This window comes from Metopolophium dirhodum, unplaced genomic scaffold (assembly GCF_019925205.1).
Source record: "Metopolophium dirhodum isolate CAU unplaced genomic scaffold, ASM1992520v1 scaffold19, whole genome shotgun sequence".
In the NCBI taxonomy this organism is placed as follows: domain Eukaryota; kingdom Metazoa; phylum Arthropoda; class Insecta; order Hemiptera; family Aphididae; genus Metopolophium; species Metopolophium dirhodum.
The window spans coordinates 2,501-10,000 of NW_026869906.1; the positions used below are offsets into that span (position 1 = coordinate 2,501).

At 60.7% G+C, this 7,500-nt stretch overlaps 1 non-coding gene and 1 pseudogene across 1 annotated transcript; both read right to left on the reverse strand.

The window, feature by feature from the left end:
* The window catches only part of LOC132953357 (large subunit ribosomal RNA), a 3,905-nt pseudogene extending 2,494 nt beyond the window's left edge, over positions 1-1,411 (reverse strand).
* A 369-nt stretch (positions 1,412-1,780) lies between these two features.
* Positions 1,781-1,938, reverse strand: LOC132953355 (5.8S ribosomal RNA). Its single transcript, XR_009665595.1, has one exon. It is a non-coding gene; the product is annotated as a 5.8S ribosomal RNA (ribosomal RNA).
* Between the last annotated feature and the right edge of the window lie 5,562 nt (positions 1,939-7,500).

The window sequence follows — 7,500 nt, forward strand, 5'->3', positions numbered from 1 at the left end:
AACTCGGCGTTCGGTTCATCCCGCAGCGCCAGTTCTGCTTACCAAAAATGGCCCACTAAGCGCCTAGGGTTCCGTCGCCGGCTTCGCACGCGGTTCACGCGGTGTACCAGGTAAAGCCGGCGATCTCACCCATTTATAGTTTGAGAATAGGTTGAGGTCGTTTCGGCCCCAATGTCCTCTAATCATTCGCTTTACCGTATGAGACATCCTCCGTGTTACGAGCGTGTTGTTACCGCGCCGTACAGCGCGGAGTCCCACCGGCGTCCGTACGCCCGCGAACGGGCGGGACACATCGGCGCCAGCTATCCTGAGGGAAACTTCGGATGGAACCAGCTACTAGATGGTTCGATTAGTCTTTCGCCCCTATACCCAGCTCAGACGATCGATTTGCACGTCAGAATCGCTGCGGACCTCCATCAGGGTTTCCCCTGACTTCATCCTGGCCAGGCATAGTTCACCATCTTTCGGGTACCAACGTGTGCGCTAAGGGTGCGCCCTCGGACGGCCGAAGCCGACCTGGCGAAGACGCCCCCGGACTGCGGACCAGCGCGACTTTGAACGCCGGTGGGTTCGGTCGCTAGGCCATCGTCCGCACCGTAAACGGTTCACTTTCATTGCGCCAAACGTGGTTTTTCGTAAGATCACCGTTGACTCGCGCACACGTTAGACTCCTTGGTCCGTGTTTCAAGACGGGTCGGAAAGTAGCCCGAAATCGTCGCCGACCGACGGGACCCCGCCTGCGACGGGGCCGCGTCGACGGTTCTTGCCGTCGGGCGAGCCGACCAGGAGCACCAGGGTTCGGCGCGAACGGTCACGCCGAAACGCAACCGCCGCGACGAACGCCACCCAAGCCCTTCGGCCGGCGCCCAACGGGTCGCGACGTCCGCTAACCGAGCGAAAGATCCGGCCGGCGGTTAGACCGACCGTGAATTCGCCCGGCGGGGACTCGCGGGCTCTGTCCGTTTACACCCGAACAGTTTCACGTTCTTATGAACTCTCTCTTCAAAGTTCTTTTCAACTTTCCCTCACGGTACTTGTAAACTATCGGTCTCGTGGCCGTATTTAGCCTTAGATGGAGTTTACCACCAACTTCGGGCTGCACTCTCAAGCAACCCGACTCGAAGGCGCGGTCCGATCCCGGAACGCTGTGACGGCCTCTACTGGCCTGGCACCATCTGCGGGCCATGGCCCCGTTCAAGGGAGACTTGGACCGTCACGTGCGCCCCGGCAACGAGGCCGGCCCGTACGCCACAACTCCCATAGGTGCCGCGACACAAAAGTGCGCGGCGGGATTCGGCGATGGGCTTTTCCCTGTTCGCTCGCCGCTACTAAGGGAATCACGGTTGTTTTCTTTTCCTCCGCTTATTAATATGCTTAAATCCGGCGGGTAGTCCCGCCTGATCTGAGGTCGGAACGTATCGGTTTTTTTTTTTTTAAATTACACGGCAGCCTGCGGTCCGCGCTCCGCCCGTACGGTGACCGTCCGCGTCCGCGTCTCGGAAGCCGGAGAGGTCCGTGGACTCTCAGCCGACCCGGCCGCGCTCTCGCGCGGCGGGCGGACGGGGACGTGCCGTTTGACGACGCGAGAACCCGTGACTGTTTGCCGTCACAACTTGGGCGGACGACCGGAGGCGGCCGCGCGAGCGCGGTTTTCCACGGTCGAACCGCCAATCTCGCACCACCGGAGCGGCCGACGGGCGGGCGGACAGTCCCCGGGAGGACTGCCGCCGCCGTCGGACGCCTGCCGGCGGCGCATCGGTCTGGCCGAGTATCCGGTATACGACCCTCAGACAGGCGTGGCCCGGGACCCGCGGGTCACCGAGGCCGCAATGTGCGTTCGACTGGTCGATGTTCGTATAACCTGCGGATTACACGACGACGCGCAGATAGCTGCGGTCTTCATCGATCCACGAGCCAAGTGATCCGCTGTTCGGGGTCGGGTGTTTTTTTTTTGTCGACGAAACTTCTACCGGCCACGCGCCGTGCGCGGACGCACGGCGGGGCCCGTATGGTCTTTCGACGTTAACCATCTTTCGGTCGACGCTCGGTCGGGGGGTCGCGGCGCGCGGGCGGTCGGCGAGCTAGTCGCGAGCGCACGCGGCCACGGGGTCGGATTAGGCGCGCGCGAGACCGGCAAGTGCTGCCGGTACCGCGGGCCCGTCTCTAATGATCCTTCCGCAGGTTCACCTACGGAAACCTTGTTACGACTTTTACTTCCTCTAAACGGCCGATTTCGGTCATCTTCGCGATCGCGCGACGACCCAGCCCCCGAGGGGGCCGAATAACGCGCGTCCACTCCGAAGACCTCAATGCGACCGTTCAATCGGTAGTAGCGACGGGCGGTGTGTACAAAGGGCAGGGACGTAATCAACGCGAGCTGATGACTCGCGCTTACTGGGAATTCCTCGTTCACGTGGAAAAATTGCAAGCCACGATCCCTAAGCACGAAGGAGGTTCAGCGGGTTACCCGGAAGCCTGTCGGCCCAGGAATGTTAACACACGCTGATTCCTTCAGTGTAGCGCGCGTGCGGCCCAGAACATCTAAGGGCATCACAGACCTGTTATCGCTCAGTCTCGTGCGGCTATTTTCGTCCGCCGCCTGTCCCTCTAAGAAGAGTTTAAGCTCCTGGGAGCCGGCGGTAGCCCTAGTAACGTATCGTGATCCGCCGGCGACGGCCGCGAACACGGCGCGCTTCACCACGGAGCCCGACGCACGACGGACGCGCGCCGACCGGAGGTTGCCCCCCGGCCGACACACGCCCGCCGCACGCCGGGACGCGGATGGCGCGGCCGCGCTCGACGACCGCCGTGGACGACGGGCGAACGCGTTCGGGGATACCGGGCCGAGCCGACGGGTACGCGAACACGAACGGCCGAAACCGCCCGCGCCGCGCACACGCCGACCCGGGGTTACCCGCCTAGTTAGCAGGACAGAGTCTCGTTCGTTATCGGAATTAACCAGACAGATCGCTCCACCAACTAAGAACGGCCATGCACCACCACCCACCGAATCAAGAAAGAGCTCTCAATCTGTCAATCTTTCCGGTGTCCGGGCCTGGTGAGGTTTCCCGTGTTGAGTCAAATTAAGCCGCAGGCTCCACTCCTGGTGGTGCCCTTCCGTCAATTCCTTTAAGTTTCAACTTTGCAATCATACTTCCCCCGGAACCGAAAAGCTTCGGTTTCCCGGAAGCTGCCCGCCGGGTCGTTAATGAAACGCCGGCGGATCGCTAGCTGGCATCGTTTACAGTTAGAACTAGGGCGGTATCTGATCGCCTTCGAACCTCTAACTTTCGTTCTTGATCATACGAGAACGTACTTGGCAAATGCTTTCGCGTCAGTTCGTCTCGAGACGATCCAAGAATTTCACCTCTAACGTCTCGGTACGAATGCCCCCGCCCGTCTCTGTTGATCATTACCTCCGGTCCCGAAAACCGGCCCGGCGGGACGCGCGGGCGACTGGCGCCCGCGGCCCGGCGGCCCGCGCACGGAAACGCCCCGGAGGGCGATTTCGCGCGCCCGCGAAGGGCGGAGATGCGCGGGACCGAGGTCTTGTTCCATTATTCCATGCGACCAGTATTCAGGGCCTTTTGACGAGACGGCCGTGAAGCCGCCCCGCCAGATTTGAGCCTGCTTTGAGCACTCTAATTTGTTCAAAGTAAACGTGTCGGCCCGCCGACGGCAATCGGTGAAGATCACCGCGCAGCAAGATTGGAGTAGGCGGCCGCCGTCGTCGAACCCCGACGGCCGCGCGACGCGTGGCCGCGCGGCGCGCCGGAAGCCCGAGACACGTGTCCGCCTGCCGACAATACGTCCGGCCGACGTGCCGGTAACTAACACCCCGAGACGGCTGACGAGCGCGACGACGACCGCGCCGACGGGACACGTGGTCCCGCGACACGGCCGGCCGCGACACGACGGACCGCCAGGGTGGTCCGGCACCGCCCAGACACAGATCCGACTACGAGCTTTTTAACCGCAACAACTTTAATATACGCTATTGGAGCTGGAATTACCGCGGCTGCTGGCACCAGACTTGCCCTCCAATTGATCCTCGTTTAAAGGTTTTAAAGTGTTCTCATTCCGATTACGGGGCCTCGGATGAGTCCCGTATCGTTATTTTTCGTCACTACCTCCCCGTTCCGGGAGTGGGTAATTTGCGCGCCTGCTGCCTTCCTTGGATGTGGTAGCCGTTTCTCAGGCTCCCTCTCCGGAATCGAACCCTGATTCCCCGTTACCCGTTACCACCACGGTAGGCATGGAACCTACCGTCGACAGTTGATAAGGCAGACATTTGAAAGATGCGTCGCCGGTACGGAGACCGTGCGATCAGCTCGAAGTTATTCAGAGTCACCAGGTCTTTGCGCGGGCCGCGATCGGGACGCGCACGAAGCGCGCCGCGACGGGCCGGTTTTGATCTAATAAAAGCGTTCCTCCCGCGAGCGACGCCCGAGGGCGCCGCGACGGTCGGAACTCTGTCGGCATGTATTAGCTCTAGAATTACCACAGTTATCCAAGTAACTTGGGTACGATCTAAGGAACCACAACTGATTTAATGAGCCTTTCGCGGTTTCACCTTAATGCGGCTTGCACTGAGACATGCATGGCTTAATCTTTGAGACAAGCATATGACTACTGGCAGGATCAACCAGGGATCTCGGTTTTACAACAACTGCGTCCCGTGACGGATCCCCGCGGCGACGCCGACCAAGGGGCGACGACGACGCGGACACTCGTCTCGGGACGCGTGCGTCCGAGCGCCGGTCCGCCCGTGGGCGAGCCGACGCCGAGGAAGGTCGAAACGACCGTGACCGGTATACGGTCACGGCGCACGACCGACCGCGGTTCGAGTGGGATACGTGCGCGGACGGGCGCCCGTAAACCGCGCGCTTCGGTCGACGCGAGCGCCGCACTGAGCACCCGCAGAACGCGGGGCGACTGCGGCGGCGGGTCGCGTGCGGTAGACCGAACACACGCGGAGAGCGAGCGCTCGCCCGACGCGACGTGACCCGTGCGTTGACGAGAGTCGGGGTTAGCGCGTACGCCGTCCGTTTTCAGCGGACGGAGAATTACCGCGCTAGCGCCTCTCGCCAGGTTTATAACGGCCCCCAGCCGAGATCGTGGGGGAAGCCGGGACGCGACGCGAAGTCCGTCGTCCCGGGGCTTCGCCCCGGCGACCGCCGGGCACGGCGACGATGGCCGGCCGCGGCGGGAATGTTTTGGCGTCGAGAGCTCGTAACTTGCGGAACGGTAACGGGAGTCGTCATCGATTTTTGAAAAAAACGATTTGCGCGTCGGAGGCCCACCGGAAGGCGGGCCTGCGACGCCGGTTGAGTTTTGCCACTCGGCGTGCGAGATGGGTCGGTCGCCGAAACTTGGACGGATACCATCGAAGGGCACTGGATTGCTGACCATTCCGAAGACTGGGGCAGACCGGTGCGCGGCGATGGACGCGTCGGCTTCGGCGTCGCCCGTGGCTTTGCTGTCGTACGTGATTGGCGATCGGACGCCGGCGGAACGCCGACGACCGAGTCGCTCACAAATTTACAAAATCTCGAGTTTCACAATGTGCGACGGGGGTATTCACGCGTAGTGGTACACCCGAGTCGAAGGAACTTCGCCATCACCGTGCGTAGCGGTTAGCCGAGAATCGAAAATCCGTCAATCACCGTGCGTAGCGGTTAGGCGAAAATCACAAAATCCGTGCGTAGCGGTACGGCCGCGGATAAAGGATTACCGATTTAAATGTCGCGGACACCGGTGTCCTATAGTACTCGGAACGTACGACGTGAACACGTCTCGGGTACGTCGAGATCGAACCAACGGTTAACGAGTTATTGCACACGGAAAAACTACGTTCGAAAAGTTGAATTCGAAATCGTGTCGACGGACATCGCCGGGGCTGCCGTCATGTGCACCACCCCGGCACCGACGAATAACCGAGGACGTCGAGTGAAAAAAAAAAATCGAATTTTCACACACGGTGGTCCGTGCGACGAGACGGTACGGCGGGCGCGCAGCTCGGCGACGGTAATCACCCCTGTAACGTCGCGGTCAGCGCAGAAATTCTACGCGGTAAAGGTTTTCGGCAAAGGGGGATATCCCTGGACAACGACTCTGCGGTCTGCCCGTGATGAACGGTACGGTCGATGTCACCGGCAAACCGTGAAAACGGTTGACCGAGACCCCGCCGTCGGAATACAGTCAATCACAGTGCGTAGCGGTTAAGCGAAAATCAAATATCGGTCTATCTCCGTGCGTAGCGGTACGGCCGCGGATAAAGGATTACCGATTTAAATGTCGCGGACACCGGTGTCCTATAGTACTCGGAACGTACGACGTGAACACGTCTCGGGTACGTCGAGATCGAACCAACGGTTAACGAGTTATTGCACACGGAAAAACTACGTTCGAAAAGTTGAATTCGAAATCGTGTCGACGGACATCGCCGGGGCTGCCGTCATGTGCACCACCCCGGCACCGACGAATAACCGAGGACGTCGAAGTGAAAAAAAAAAAATCGAATTTTCACACGCGGTGGTTCGGACACGGTCACGGGGACGCCGCCGCGCACCAAGGGCGACTCCGCGCCTCGCCCGTCGAGGAAAAATATTTCCGCGTACGGCACTCCGAGTCCGCGGGACGTAATAATTCTTTACGTTAGTCCACCTCGCACCCGTCGAACGCCGACCAGACAAAAATCGGCAATCGATGAAGGGCACAGTGTCCACGGATCCGGTCACGGGGACGCCGCCGCGCACCAAGGGCGACTCCGCGCCTCGCCCGTCGAAGAAAAATTTTTCCGCGTTCGGCACTCCGAGTCCGCGGGACGTAATAATTCTTTACGTTAGTCCATCTCGCACCCGTCGAACGCCGACCAGACAAAAATCGGCAATCGATGAAGGGCACAGTGTCCACGGATCCGGTCACGGGGACGCCGCCGCGCACCAAGGGCGACTCCGCGCCTCGCCCGTCGATGAAAAATATTTCCGCGTACGGCACTCCGAGTCCGCGGGACGTAATAATTCTTTACGTTAGTCCACCTCGCACCCGTCGAACGCCGACCAGACAAAAATCGGCAATCGATGAAGGGCACAGTGTCCACGGATCCGGTCACGGGGACGCCGCCGCGCACCAAGGGCGACTCCGCGCCTCGCCCGTCGAGGAAAAATATTTCCGCGTACGGCACTCCGAGTCCGCGGGACGTGCTCGCCGAATGCCCGCACCGAATAATACCGGTAAACCACATCCACTTGCCGTATTAATATTTTACGTTAGTCCACCTCGCACCCGTCGAACGCCGACCAGACAAAAATCGGCAATCGATGAAGGGCACAGTGTCCACGGATCCGGTCACGGGGACGCCGCCGCGCACCAAGGGCGACTCCGCGCCTCGCCCGTCGATGAAAAATATTTCCGCGTACGGCACTCCGAGTCCGCGGGACGTAATAATTCTTTACGTTAGTCCACCTCGCACCCGTCGAACGCCGACCAGACAAAAAT